The sequence below is a fragment of the Vidua chalybeata genome, chromosome 2 (assembly GCF_026979565.1).
Source record: "Vidua chalybeata isolate OUT-0048 chromosome 2, bVidCha1 merged haplotype, whole genome shotgun sequence".
Lineage (NCBI taxonomy): Eukaryota > Metazoa > Chordata > Aves > Passeriformes > Viduidae > Vidua > Vidua chalybeata.
Window position 1 is genome coordinate 83807687 of NC_071531.1, and position 16362 is coordinate 83824048.

The following is a 16362-nucleotide window of genomic DNA, read 5'->3' on the forward strand; positions in this document are numbered from 1 at the left end:
CATTTTAACTGCTGATATTTGGTTTTGTGATACTGAAATGAAATGCAATAGGCATCTAGCGGAAAACTTCTTAACAGACAAATTTGTTTGATTTGGATTTCTTTTACTCCAATAGGATTGGGTATTTTCCTAACTAATTTTCTTTAAAAAGTAGGAAATAAAGCATGTATTTTGAGATATTTTGTTCTGGCATTTACTTTATATCATTTTTCATTTAGGGTCTGAATAACCTTTAACTAATATTCATGTTGCTATTGCAATATAAAACTATTAATAACTGTTTGGTGGTAACTTACACACAAGATAACTTTGTAACTAATTGCAAGCAAGAGAACATTGTATCACATCACATCCTTATCACAGACATCCTCTTTGAAATCCAGTGCTGTGCATTAATAACTGTTAAATTCAAATGCTTAATATGTTCAGATATATTTTAAGGATTAAGTGGCACCTTTTTATTTTTTTTCTTCTGATTTTAGCCCAGTAGAATGAGATTCCTCCCACACACATGTGCTTGTAGTGATGTATGCAGATGCAGCCTATCAAAAATACTTCTGTAGAGTCTGAAATAAGACAGAAAGTACACTAAACACTTACACAGAAGCAGCCTAAAGAGATTGATGTTTTAACCACCAAAATCTTGACTAATCTGAGCAGTGAGATATCTGGATTTTTCAAAAATGTACCAAGTAGCCATCAGCTTTGTCTTCATCCCTATTCATCAAATAAATATCTTCAAAAAGGATGACCCCAATGCTTCCTTTAGATCTCACTTGCTATTAATGCACTTTGAAAATTCTTGTATGACACAACAATGGTCAATTTCACTCTAATTGATCTTTGACCTTTTGCATCTTCTTCTTGTACCTAAAAAACAAGCTCTTCTTTTTGGAAAGCTTGATCTTGCTTCCAGAGTTTATGCAATGTTTTTTCCTCTTGATCTCAGGGAGTTTCATATTCAGTTAAGCTGGTCTTCTACCCTGCTCACTTGACTTATGACCCAGTGGAATTGTTGCTCCTGTTGGTCTATAAAGTGGTTCTTAAATACTTACCAGCACTCCAACTCCTAAGCCTTCAAAAGCAGATTCCTGGATTACTCTGCTAAATAGCTTCTTGAACAGCTTAAGATTTGCTCTCCTGAAGTCTAATAACTCTGTTGTCCTTTTTTTTCTTATTAGAAACTGCAAATTGGAACAGATTGCCAGTAGACATCAGGAGTCTCTCTCACTGGAGATATTCTGCATATTCTGGACACAATTCTGTGCCATATGCTCTAGGATGACCCTGCTTGAGCAGCGAGGTTGGGCTGTGACCCCTTCCCACCTGATCGATTCAGTGATTTCACTGAAAATTTTCAATTCTACCATTTAATGATCACTGTAGCCAAGGCAGTCACCTACCATCACACCTCCCATGACTGGGTTCCAGATTCACTACAACTAGTACAATATAAGTTTAGATAGCATATCTTTTGGGGAAAAAGTCTCTCAAACACTAATCATCGGCGTCCATCATAAATCAATATTCTTAGCGTGCCTATTTCTAACACAGGGCCAGTTCCCTGTTTTCCTACGAGGATCCCATGCTGTATCAGTTCTATAGCACTAGAAGGTTCTCCCTGATGGGTTCCTTTTTGAAAAATAGTGCTGTGTTTATGCCACAAGTGATCAGTGTAAATAGCTCTATTATATTATTTCTAGCAAAATTACATAACCTAAAATTATGGTTATTCTGAGTTAGAAATGTAGTTCTGGGCATAAATCAACCTTGCAATTTGACACAGAGATACCAAACTAGCCTGAAGAGTGCAAGTGGTCTACTGTGGTAGCAGAGAGCTCACTGAAGGTTAGTACACTTTGTTGAGAGAAGGTGTTTCAAGTATGACTTACTCACTAGGCTTGCTTTTGTCTTTGTATAACCTTCAGGTGGATTTTTTCTTTACTCAGTACGCATAGAGCTTTGCAGGAAAAAAAAAGAAACAATATGTCTTCTGTCCTATTCTTCAACATTAACACTTTCTATCTCAAACTACTTATATTCTTAGATAAAAATCCTTTAAATGCTGCCCATTTTACATTCTCAAACACAGTGGAAACAGATAGGCATGGAAATTCAGCATTAGTAAATGGCTGGCCTGTTCAGGGTCAGAACAGTTTTTTATTGTGCTATTTCTGAATGACCTGAATGGAGTGCAGAGCTCAAAAGACCACTATATACCGCCAATATAGAAGAAGACTAGAAAATAAATATTTTCCAGCATTGTCAATTATTGTTTTGCCTGGTTCTTGCTAGGCTATGAAGTGGAGAAAAAGTCAGGTGAAATCACCTGTCTCTACATCTTTTCTTCATTACTCTTTGATATGTTTGTCAGGAAAAGCTGAGGTATGTAGTCATTGCAATGCATTGTTCACTGTATTTGTAGAATGGATTCAGGGTGTAGCCACTTTTAAGTAATTTGTGAAAATGTTTTCCCTTCAACATATTTCTCTGGGATTTCAAAGGACGATTTATTTGTTCTTAAGGAGTACTCACAAGGTCTAACTTCAGTGTTTAAGTACAGTAACTCCTCAGCTCTGCTGTCAAAGGAAAGAAACGAGTTCCACTTGTGTACAGTTGAGTTAGTTTCTAGCTTTAGCTCACCCTAGGAGAAGCCTTTTTCTCCACTGACTGAAGAGGGAAACTGAAGCGAGTCATTTGTTAACATAGGGCTCTGATGGATGAGTGGTGAGAGCTTGCCTTAGAATGGTACACCCACCGCTCTATCTTGCTCTCACTTGATGGACTCTGGACCTGCTCATTAATCAATTTCTGAACCTCTCAGCTTCTTACAGTAAGATATCACTGATACCACCTTTCCTCAAGACATCCTGCTATAAACTACAGATGCTGATTGACGGATGGAAATGGCTTAACTCAGATCAGTGGCCAGCCTCCATCTGTGTTCTGCCCTTGCTGCAGGGACATCTGAAATGGACATTGATCAAATCTTGCATAACAAGAGTTTATGGCGCAATTTTCTGAGGAAAAAACCTAACTGAATTTAGCCTGCAATCAGGAGGTCATTGACAAAGAGCTCAGAAATCTCTGCAGTAGTTAGAATGGGCAGGGCAGGGTAGCAGCTTCAGCTTTCTTGTCTAAAGAAACAACATTCTTGATTGCCAAGAAAACTTTTAGCTACCTAAGACATATGTCTAACATCAGAGAGTACAAATAGTTTCTTTAACATCTCTCTAATCACCTTCTTTCTGAGATTGCATGCACAGGTACTATCAGTTCCTGTCATGACATACACTTGTTCTACAGGAGCAACACTGAGCTCTTTGATTTCTTATGCAGAGATTATGAAAGAGTTATGAGACAACCATGACAAGTAGCACTCATAGCATGGCAAAAGGACTACAAATCTTTAAAATCTTGTGCTTTGTATGCTTTCATTTGGTACTTTTAAACCAAACATTCAATATAAAAAACATACATTTGCATATATGATCCAATTTTAAATTTAATAAAGTCAGCCATGAAATGTGGTGAATTCCACTGAATAACATTTTCATTTCATTGGGTTTTTTTAATAGCAACCAAAAAGCCACAATGGGGGGAAATCAAAGTTTTGCATTTGGTGACCTAGCCTCAGAATCATACTTCAAAACTTCATTATCTTTGTCTGAGGCTAAAATTACTTTTCTGGGTAGTTTTTTACTCAAGCAAAGACTAATGAAAGAATATATTAAAATTATTATAAAACTAAAATATAAAGAGTGAAAAATCTCATAAACATATATCTTGACCTTAGATAATTTTGTAGTATCTATACATGGAGAGGATTAAAATAGAGTTGCTTATGAACAAATGATTATGATCTGTTAATTTAAAGACAGGAATGTGAAATAGCCATTTTGATTTAATATTTTAAGAATGTGTTTTAAATGATTAAGCCTTGTGCTCAGTCATCATTGAGCTCTACCACTTTTGCAGCTTGTTCTGTTTCTGCGAAATAATAAGGCAATTTGAAGACCCACTGTGCTGTGATTGATACTGATGTACATACATATGCTCATTTTGTATTGATGGAATCACAGACTGGACTATATTGAATAGAGAATTTAGAGGTAACAGCTTGTTTATTGGTCTGATATCAGGAATCGGTACTGAGATGAAGAGTCTATCAAAAGCTATGACAATTAAAATAAAAGTCAAACAAAGGCCAATGTTTCAGAGAAGTGATGAGATTCATCTCACTTATTCACGTCTCTTAAGAGCTAGGTTAGTCATTGATGCATCTTTCCTATGCCCTAGACATCTAACATAATTTGTGCAAAGTGCTCATAGATGATGCCTGTTTCTTTTCTCTGCTGTGGAAATAATCTAGATGACTAGATAAATTTGAAGATTAAGTTTTTTTCATTTTTTTGTGATTACAGCTAGATGATCTAAATCCCACATTTCATGTTACATTTGATCTGAGAAATATTTGTTCTATTTAACTGTACCTCAGTGATTTACTACTCATTTTTGACACAATAAAGCTACTTGAAAAAAAAAAGGAGAAGGAAAAAGTAGAAGAAAGCTATTCTCTGTCTTTCCTCAGTAAGATGGGATAAGTTTGAGGTTTTGCAATTTTTTTTAATTAGTGTTTCTGCTTCCTTAGTTTTTGAATTATTTAATTTAGTGTTGCTTACTTTACACTATTTCACTATTTAGCTATATGTTAGCACTTTGGAAAAAATGCATTTTGAAAGTATTGTGTACCTGAAGAAAGGATACAAACCAAATACTTTCATATTATTGTTTTAATTTTAAGTAGACCAAAGTGTGAAATGACAAAACTAACAGCTCTTTCAGAAATGACATATTCAAGCTGTCATTTCTTTATTATAGCAGAAGGTGCTATGGCCGTATTTTGGCTCCCACGGCTGGATCCAGGCTTACTCAAAAATGCCGAACTTTCTCAGTGAGTTGCCAACAGTTTGCCCTAACATCTGGCAGGTATTCAGAAAACCATATTTGCTGTCAGTAAAATCTCTTGAAAATCAAGGAAAAAAAGAAGAAAATGTTGAATGCTCCTAAATTTTTTTTTTTCAGACATTGATGGAGTCCTATGATGAAAATGGTCAATTTTATGTTCATCTTAATGTCAGGAGACATAACAACATGTATTAGCTACCATGGGTCAGTAGCAAGGTGGGACTAAAATTCCCAAAACACCTTTTCTCTCAAGTTCTCCAGTAGATTTGTGCCTCTATAAGTCAAATCAATATATAATTGCCTAAAGGAGAGTTAATGCACTCAAGTCCACATGCAAGGAAACTGGAAATGAAAAATTCAGGTAGAAATTCAACGTAAATTACTTACTACTGGTGAAGAGCAGTCTACTGCAGTGTTCCTTCTGAACAGCTTTATAATGGAGCTTCATAAGTGTGTGTAAAGAATTATGTGATGTAACTCTGTCACTATCATAGATGTGGTGTTTGCCTCAATCCTTGTGACATAAACATTTGAAGGTGTAGATTTGGGTCTAGTTATAGAAGGAATGTTGTAATATGTGAGTTTGGATTTCTGCAGGGTTTTTTGGGTTTTTTTCCATGTAAGCTTTTTTTTTTGTTTGTTTGTTTGTTTTTTTTTTTTTTGTTTCATTTTTTTTTTTGGTTTTTTTTTTTTGGTTTTTTTGTTTTTTTGTTTTTTTGTTTTACAATTGGGCTCAATGATCTTAAATGTCTTTTCCAAACTCAGTGACTCTTTGATTGTAAACCACTTCAGGAAGGGAGGTAGTGGCTGTGTCCTACTCTACCTATGCTACACTCAAAGAGAGGTGCATGTGTTGCTCCTCTGATTGCTGGGTGAAGGGTCTGGGCATCCAGGGCCTTGGGGACCTGAGGAGCCTCCCAGCATTAACAATCTTGGCTCTCAGGCTGCCACATCTGACCAGCTCTGCCCCATCCATCAACAACAAAAGACAGTCAAAAGACAGTCTGCCTCTTGAGGGCTTACTGATCAGATCTTCATCCTTGCAGTGGCAAAATTTAACAGCCTACAATACTAAGAAACCCTGAACTAGCCCATCTTATATTAGCATTGAAAACGGTTTTTAAACATTCTTTATGAATCATTCATTATAGTAGGCTGAAATAAATTATTATCTTCCTTATTCTGGTTTTGGAGTGAATTATATAATGTAATTGATTACTTAAGATGTATTTAAATACTGGTTCTGGATGTGGTGGAGCTAACTTTCCTCATAGCAGCCCATAATAATAAATAAAAAATTACAAATAAACTGCTTTTATCTCAGCTCCTGAGCTTTTCCATCATAGTTTCTTCCTGCGTCCCACTGAGAAGGGCGAGTGAGAGAGTCACTGGGTGGGGGTCTGACAGCCAGCCTAGGTCAACCTCCCTTGTTCCAGAGTTTAACAACTACAGAAAACTTTCAAGTGACATACAGCTGTTCTATATATGTTGTATACATTAAAAACTTGATGCACATCTCTCTTTCCTGCCTGCTCTTATTTTAACTCAGTGTGAAAATTCTATCACTTGCTTTTGTGGATCATGCCTACAAAAAAACTTACAGGTCATTAAAAAAAAATTATAATTACAGAAAATCTGTAGTTCATGATTACTGATAAAAGTACAATTGAATCTCCATTTGTTATTTTAGAAACCATCAATAAAAATAGACATTTACAATGGAAAGAAGATAGATAAGCAGAGGTAACATTTAGCTATTAAATTTCAGAAGACTAAGAGAGTCTACCATCTATGTCTTTATGAGGTTTCATTGAATAGTTTATAGTAAAAATGAAGGTTCATTATCCTTTATATTCTTTACTCACGTTTTATCATTATTTTTGTTGGATTTATGGTTATATATTTGATTAGTTGTTTATACAACTATAGTTGTTTTTATTTATGTTTCAAAAGATAATCATTCTGTGTTTTAAGACTTATAAATCAGTTTTAAATTAATAGAATAAAACTGTAAAGATGTATGTCTACTTAAATGTTTCTCAGTATTAAAAAAAAGCTTGCTTAAAATCCACAGAATCTCATAGATACGTCTAAAAAGGAGTTGGGAGCCTGAAGACAAAAACTGGGAGACTGAAAACTTCTATTGATCTTGAGGCATCCAAAATACACAGAGACTCCTTTTGACCCCTGGTCCCCAATTAAGAAATGATTTAGTTTGCAAATTAGTCTTTGGGCACTCAGGTAACTCAGGAAGAAAGAAAATTTCACTTTTACACATAGTACAGTAGGTTAAGAGTAGCTCCTTACAGGTCACAATCAACTCTAGCAGAGCTATCATGTATGTTGGACTGTTCATAATTATGCTTTAGTTAAAAGTTTGTTATTTTCTTTCTTTGACTAGGTAACAGTAACATTTCTATGGTCTTTATGGTAGGTGCAAAGTAGATAAGAGTAATAATTTCCCATTACAGAGAAATGCTCCTAAGGTGGAGGAAACATTACCTTTAATTCAACTCTGGACTTCCACCACAGACTTCAACTGCACTTGTCTTTGGAGGTCAAGCAGTCAAAGTCTGACCTTCACTCACACTGAAAGATAAAATTAACTCTATTGCTTTTAGTCTGCTGATGGCAGAAGTTAAGAAAAAAGCATTTACATTGCAAGTCTGAGTCCCTTTGTATTTTCCAGGGTATTACACTTGAAAGGCTTTCAACCCTTCCTAGGCCATTGCTGTGACAAGTAAACAACCTGTAAAGCTTCAGAGAACCTTGTGAAACTTCTCTTTTCTTCCTCTGGCCCCTGACTAAGAGATAGACCTCAGCCACTGTGCTGCTCCACAGGCTGCTGAAAGCCTCAGATGAAACTTTATCTTCATAGAAACCTACTACACTGGTCACTGGCAGCTGGAAAGGAGGCCTTCAGGAACAGGACACACCTCAACATCTCATTCCAGCTCCCTGTTTCCAGCAGGAGAGTGGGGGTCAGTTTAAAGTAGCTAATCTGCTACCTATTTTCAACTGAACTGCAATTAGAAATGCAGGCACATTGTATTGTCTTTCTGACAGACTGAGCAGCTCCTGATTTTCCAGCTCTTCAGTTTGTCAGAGCAGACTAACTTCAGGAGTGTGGGAAATGGCCAGCTAGGACCTTGCTACAATTTGCTTTTACAGGTCAATATTTTGGAACAGGTTCTCTTAAAATGTTAGGCTGCAAAATAAGATAGGAGGTAAACCCAAAGATTTTTAATATTGCTTTTCACAGTAAACCACATGCGCCATCTGTTAACACACATTTTCAGTTGTTGCAATTCATGTAATTATGGTTAATTTGTTGTATAAATTATTAATGTAGTAATCAGTACACAATAATAAAAACATCTAACTATTAACTCCTGTTTTTTATATTAAATCATCTGCACAATTATTAAAGTTTTCTGGGATTTACATTAAGATGAAAATTTAATAATTTTTGAATTTTTTTCTAATTAATAATTACTGTGTTGTTATTTAGGAGGAATTTGAGATTTTACAGGCTATGTTTTAGTTCATACTTTCATGTTCTTTGCTTTATTTTATTACTGGAGAATAAGATATCTGGTGATCAGAACTGGTTTCATACTGGATCAAGATAATGGTTTAACAGTCAAAACAAAAAGTCTCCAGAAAAAAAACCAAAACAGATAATTGATTTTTTTTAATGCACATGTGATACAAAATTCAATTGAAATCAGATGCCAAATTGTGGTTTTCTTCTAGAAATAGATGACCAGACTTAGAGCTGCTTTGAAAATATGTGCATATATGTAAGCCAAATGTGCTCCAGTTTCAGCAATAAAATGTATTTTTCATCTGAGACTGTTGTAGAATCCAGTATGAAGCAGTAGCATAATCTGGACTCCCAAAAATAACCAATATCCTCCTTTAGTCATAGCTTGGAGCAAAAGGATCAGTGAGTGCTTCAGAGCACTGTGCTATGGTTCTGTTGGATTTTGTCACTTGACTCCTACTGACCCCAGCTGGATTTGCCAAGTTGGGATTTGAAAGGTAAGAATGTCTGACAATACTTTTTCTTTATCTCAAAATAAAAACAAGTCTTCCTGGTTCGCTGTACAGCATTGTAGAACATTACATAAAGAAGGATGCACATGGCAATTATGATAATTCTCTTCTTCCTTCAAACATCTTTCTGAATCACTTCTTAGACAATGTGATCTTGCAGCAAAGTGCCATTGCTTTTCTTATTTTCAGAATCATCCAAATGTCTTTTGAAAAAAATTAAAAACCACAAGAAAATAAAATTACAACCATTTTTGTTGCATCTAGTCTAAATATGAAGACATTTTCATCTAAATGTCATGACTGACCTTCACTAAGAAAATGTTGTGCTTAACATGACAACACTTTATATTATTCTAGTGTCTGAAAACAGAAAGCATATAGAAGAACACAATTTCAAGCTTTCAATTTAATAAAGACAAAAAAAAGTTTTTACCCAGTGGCAATGTAAAGTATAAGAAAAATAAAGCTATGCACTTGCACAGAGGATACTTCCTGGGTCTGGCACCAGCAATTTCAAGGACAGGTCTGAGTTGAATATCAAAATTGTATATACTAGCATGGATTCAGACTGTTAAAAAATGAATATTGAGTTGTTAGTAAGTTTTTATGAATTTATTAGATTTTGCAGCTCGATACAATTTCCTCACATGCTCATAGAAAAAAGTGTGAATAGAAGTTTTACTACAGTGCTGACAATTTGTATCAGATTTTGTGATAAAAATGTTATCTCATTTACCAAGTACAAGTAGGATTTTAGAGATTATATTCATTAGTTTCTATGCAATATTCAGGCCAGCCTGTTTAGTTCCCAATATATGCACATATCTTGCTGGCATTCAACAAAGATAGAAATTGCAATAGCAAGTTATGTCAGCAATTCCATATGCAGAATGCATCTAGAAGTTTAGTCTTCTAATTGTTTTTCAATTCCAACTCTAAACCTAAGTGACTAAAATTTCCTTTTCATGCTGTATGCCTCTTTCCACCTTTCAGCCAAGTATCTCTGATTTGCAATACTATACATTTAAACGAGGGTCTCCAGCCAGAAGAAAGAATCTTTATTTATTCCACCAGATGTAGGCAATAGAGTGTACATCAAACTAGTGTAAACACAGAGGTTAATTCCTTAGAATTTCTTTTATTTAATGCATTTTGTGGGAAGTTACATATTCCTATAATCCACTATCTATGGTATTTCATAACCAATTTCACTCAAATTTGATACAGTTTCCACCACAAGGGAACATGACAGTATTTAAAATGGACCATTTTACAAAGTACTTGTTTCCACAAGAATTCCTATAATGGGGCTTTCATTCTTCCATGGCTGTCATATTTAATGATTTTATTATAGCTTTTGTGGATATTTGATGCTATTCCTTGAAAGTTTTAGGTCTTGAAATACATCATTATATATGATTTTCGACTTTCTTTTAAAAAGTTGAGCCTTAAGTATTCCAGATTTAAAAGAGCAGTGAAGTGCATGGTGGGTGAGTGATCAGGTCCCCAATACTTCCCTGGGACAGTGAGTTCCCAAGTGCCACTTCACAGTCTTCTCTTCCTTCTCCTTGTTTTTCATAGACCACTCTTTCTAAAGTCAGGGAGAACAAGGCAAAATCTCATGGAAGTAGCTGAGATGGATAAAGCTGATGATATGTCAGGTTCAAGTGATATTTCAGAAGGAAGAGCAATGAGAAACTATACAATGATAATTGCAAAATAAGTTGGAACGTGTGCTGATACTAGTAGTCTGACAGATCTAAGTCTGAACAAGAGGACAGCTTTAGCCAATACAGGATTTTGACAGGTTTTTAATGAAAATAATTTTGATAACTTTTTATCATTTAGTCAATCATGATAGAATTGATGAAGACAAAACACTGTTTTTTAAAAGTATTTTTCAGTAAAAGAACCCTTTATGAAGTTGGAGCATCTGTCAATAGATGCTGGCAATTAATTTACCAACTCCTTCCTGTCTTTCACCTTTAAAACTTAACATGTGGAACTTTTATATTATTCAGCCATTCAATATACTTAATGTGAAACCCAGAGGCTGTTTAGCAGCAGAAGATAGGGAAGTGAGGAGTGGAGACCTGGAAAAGTGGTCCTTTGCCCTAAAATGGAGATACATTGAGGAAATCTAGAAATTTCCTAGGCTTCTGGATTTGTTTTATAATCTGGCTAGAAATACAGAAAACAATTTTGTGCTTCACTGCAAATGACTAGAATTGCAAGAATTTATGGACCAGCCATAGTTAAGCAGAGAATCTAAAGGAATATTAAGCAAGATTAGTTTATGTCATAATCATTTCAACTTCCCTGGTCATGTTGAATACCATCAGATAGTCTGTCTGTTCCCTGCAATTTTCAAGGGGTTATGTATAAAATTTCTTGGGATAGCTTGCCATAGCACAAGTACTTATTTATAGGAAAAAAAAGCAATGCATTTTTATCTGAAACTAGAATTTGCAATGCCTTACATTGCACTTATGAAACATTGTACTGAGTGCTTGTGAATGGTGCTATTATTTCTTGCAAATGCATGAGATATTTTTTTTTGAAAGCTAAAATTGGAAAGTTTTATTATTATTTATGATTAGTAAAAGAATGAACATCCTTAAACTGATTCTGTCTAAGTATCTGTCAGATAATTCTAACAACAAATTTGAAACTGTCAGTATACAAATCATTGTATAAATTTCTTTTGAGAGTAGCTTGGACAAGCAGTAAAAATAATTTTCCTGAAACTGAATCTGGTCTTTTGTGCAATAAATGTGTTAATTGTAACAGAATGATATAGCAACTTAAATTTTACTTCAGGAATGTATGAATCCCATAGGTCTGAACTTAGCTGGGTCTTCAAGTCCCATGGGGTATAAGGGTAGAGAACACTCTTTATTTCTAACAGTATAAAAACTAGGGATCATGAAAAGACATCATCACTGAGCAGGTTGAAACAAGCGAACAAGAAATAAATGAAAACTCTGCCAAGCAGCATTCCAGATGTCAAAAGTGCAAATCTGTTCAAAAAGCAATATGACAAAGTCATGGAAGAGATACACATTGAGACTTAAGCAAACAAAAATATCTCTGGCTCCAGAAATCCCTAGACAGTCTGCTGAAACCTGGGAGAACAGAGTGGAAAAAACACAGGATAACCCTGTATCTTAAAGCTTGCCTGGTTCTCACAAGCTCTGTCCTTTCATCTGTCACTTCCTATTGTCAAAGACCCTCCAGCAAACAGACCCTTGGTCTGGCTCAGTATGCTCTTCCTATTTTCTTGTATATTATGCAGCCCCCCAGAACCAAGTGAGTCTCCTATTCACTCATTTGATCTAGACATGCAGATTTGTTGACACAGATGTGTTTTATTTCCACAGTGGAGCTGATGAGTGGATTCTTGACTCCTACAGATAGATGTGGGGGCTCTAAATTATTACCAAGTTAGTGAACCATTTGCTATCATTTGCTTATGAGTACACCAAAGAAACAGCCTAGCTAAGAGGGAAGCTATACTTAAAGCTTGACTTTTCTTTTGCCATCTCACACACTGAGGATCTTAAGGCTTCTGTCATTACAGTTAGCAGAGAAATGATTTATAAATTACCATTAAATGACTGGTAGGCTCAGACTTGAGAGAGTACTAAAAAGACAGAAGATTTGAAGAAGATATGCACACTGAATGAAAGTTCTATTTACAGTGTGTCCTTTAGATGTGGGCATACCTTCTGACATGTCCTCTAGCTATTGAGACCTTTTTCCATAAATAAGACAGGCTGCCAGGATATTCCAATGCTCTACTCTGCAGCAAGTTATTTGTGTCTTGCTGAATCTACATGCTCCATTATTTCTTGTGCATGTACTTAAGTTTGCTCCAAGGAAAATTTCATCTCCAATTTCTTCTGCAGTACTGCAATGAATTTAGGGGTCAGAAATTGACATTAAATAAGTAAATTTGTAAAATTAACTAACTTAGTCTATTTCTTGTAAGAATTACCCTGTTTTTTCCTACAGAAACTGCATCTTAAATGCTGCCTTATTATCTGCTTAAGTCCATCACTGAAAATTCTGTATGTTAAGAAACAGTTTATATTTATCATTAATTAATACGGCATGTGAATCTTAATTTTTAAGTAGTTGAGTATAATTTTTGTTTTCATATAAATGGTCATTTGCAAAGTCAAGGGTTGTAATTAAATGATGTGGGGATACTTAGTGCTCTTGCAGATTCAAAGCAAGAATCAGAAAACACAGGAGTCCAATGAAAGCAGAATTTCCCATTTTGTCTGGGAAATCTTTCAATTAAAAATACTATTTTGTCAAACATGAGTTTAAAATATTTTCTGTAGCGATCTTTGCTGGTCTGGTTGGGATGGAATTAACTTTCCTCATAGAAGTCCACCCTGTGGGAAAGGGAACTGAATAGAGCTGCTGGATGAGAATTTAGCTTTCGGCAAAGTTAATCCAATTCAGTGTGACTCAGTTTTATTTCCATCAGTTAACTGATAGCTGCTCTCCTTTTTATCTAATTCACCAATAGTGATCAGCTGAAAATAAACTGATTTATTTTTCTCACTCTCATCAATGTTCTTTTTATCTACTACTTCATAGCCCTATTTAAATCCTATTAATTCTTTATATCTTTGCCTTCTGATACTACTTTAGCTGCTGCTCTATACAGTATGAACAAGAGAAGCAAAGCCTGTGATACACACCTTTCAATGTCATACATAAATGAAATTTATCTTGGGAAAACAAATAGAAAACCCTAGAATAGCTAAAATATATTGAAAAATATAATGAAAACAGCATGCCATGGTAAATTTTTAATACTTTAAAATAATTATTTTTAAAAGTATATGCTCCATGCCTACTCACTTCCTTCTGCTTTCCTCTCTGTTTAACAGTAAATACAATAGATTGAATATCCACAATTCCGTTTTTTACTTAAATTTTTTAAGCTTGTTCAGATTTGAAATGAGTCTTAATTTTTACTTTCCATTGCTTTAAGCTAGCTCTTCAAACTATAAATAAACATGTTCTAAAAAGAGTAACTGAATATCAAGTTTATCAGATGATTTCTCTTATTTCCCATGAATAAACAGAATTTGATATCAAGGAGTAGTCCAGTCCCTCTTCCTGATAAATGTAAAAAAAAACCTCAAAATCAAAAGCAAAACAAAAATTAACGAAAAACCCCAAAACAAACAAATAAACACAAAAATACAAACAACCGCCTTCCCCACCAAACCCCAAACTGTTATAAAAAGACTCAGTGAAAACATGAACAGTCTCATGGGGAATAAAAAGACATCTGGAAAAATCTCTTTATGACATTAAAGCTCAGTGAAAATTACAGCATAGATTACACACTCGGTCCTGTTAATTAGATATGGCTCATTTTTAGAGGTTTGGTTCTGTGCCCTAAAGTTGCTTCCTCCTCACTGCTAAGGGAAGCCCAGGACAGGAAGCTCAGATATAAATATATGCCCTAGGGAGAGGGAGCCTGCTGCATACCCTGTATAAATACATTACCTTTGCAAATGCACCAGCATCTCATTGTTTTAATGGCGAGAAAATGCTAACTCTAAATTCATTTACTGCTTGTTTATATTCATTAATTCTAAGATGGTGTTCTCCCTGGGCAGTATCTGGTGAAGAACTCTGATACTGTATATTAAGAAAGTCTTGGCTGTATCACTTAAGAATTTCATAGTTCCTTGCGGAATTTTTTTCCCTCTAACATTATAACATCAAAATACACCTATGCCAGGGTTCCAGAATGGTAACTTTGTTTTATTTTTTCTTCCAAACTAAGTTTTGACAAAACAGATTATGTTTTATTGCTGTAATTGCTTAGGATTGAACTTGTTTTAGTCATTTGAAAAAACTATGTAAGTTTGGTTTCTGACAACAGATTAAGCAGAGATTGAACTAAAACAATATTTGCAACTGTCAGTAGGAATTAATCTACTCAATAAGACATTTTATTTATTTAAAAATAATGTAAAAGAAATATTTCTACTTCTCAGACTTTCAAACTAGGTGAGTTAAATATTTGACTACTAATCACAAGTCACAATTATTACTCTAATAACCTTCTGCTTATTGCTGTCTGTGGAAGAGAGGTAGAGATAGTGATTCTAAAGCACTGATCAGTTAACTTTTTTCCTACATAATTCTACATTATAATAATTACATAGTAGGTTTTCCATACTCTGAAGTAAAAACTGAAGTTTTGCATTTTGAGTTTCTGAATTATTTAAAAATGAATAAAACATGAGTTAAGAGGGTCTCACAATGAGATTGGAGAGATAAAGTTGCAGAGTCATGTTGTGACTGCTTGACAGGGAGACAAGGTTTTCATGTTTTAACAGGGGACATTGTGGTTCTACTTTCCAGGCTCTGTATGGAAGTAGACCAGTGCCAAAATATACACAAAACTTACCCCAAGATAGCACTTTAATGGAATCTTGAGGGAGTTTCATGGTTCATTTTTCAATTCAGCTGAGGTCTGAGAGAAGGCAGGCTAAATACAGGCAACTGGGGCAGAAAGAAACAGCTCAGAAGAGGAGGTGCAAGGACCAAGGCCCAGAAGAATGAGCAAATAAAATAAGGCAATAGCAGGAGAAGGAACTTGGATAAGAAAGGTAAAACAGAGGACCACAGAGACAAAGCAAGGGCAAGAGAGCCTGGTGACAGCAGCAATAGCACCAAGCCTGGACTGCTGCCAGGCATCCTTAACCACCACCTTCCAATAACAAATATGTTGGAATAGTCTCAGTGCTGTTGTGTATTCCAGTTTCTAGTAACTGCCCCATGTAGGGGTTATTAATGGTGCCAGGCCTGCCTGGAGTAGGTAGGTCATCTTGTAGCCTTCTGAATTGTGGTTCTGAAAATTTTTTGACACTCAAAAAATCACAGCTTGGCTCCAGAGGAGAAGATTTCTTCTCCTTTTTTTTCTTTCTTTTTTTTTTTTTTTTTTTTTTTTTTTTTTTCTGCCTCAGCAACAGTGGCTGTTTTTCATGTTTTTAAAAGCTAATTATAATTGATACATGTGGAGTGCTGCGATTGCAAGGTCAATTACTCAGAAGTTAGAAAAATGTCAGAATTAAGGTTGCCTATACAGCCTTAATTAGTCTGTCTTAGATGTAAGAATTACTATCTATAATTACATTAGCACATGCAATTTTTTTCTTAGCATTTCTCCTTGTTCAGTTCACAGACTGCCAATCAAGTTTTATAATGAAAGAGATTGTCAACTGTAGGATACCCATACATTTTTTTTTCCAGTAAATTATGATAAACAGCTAATAAAGCCAGAGCTATATGTAA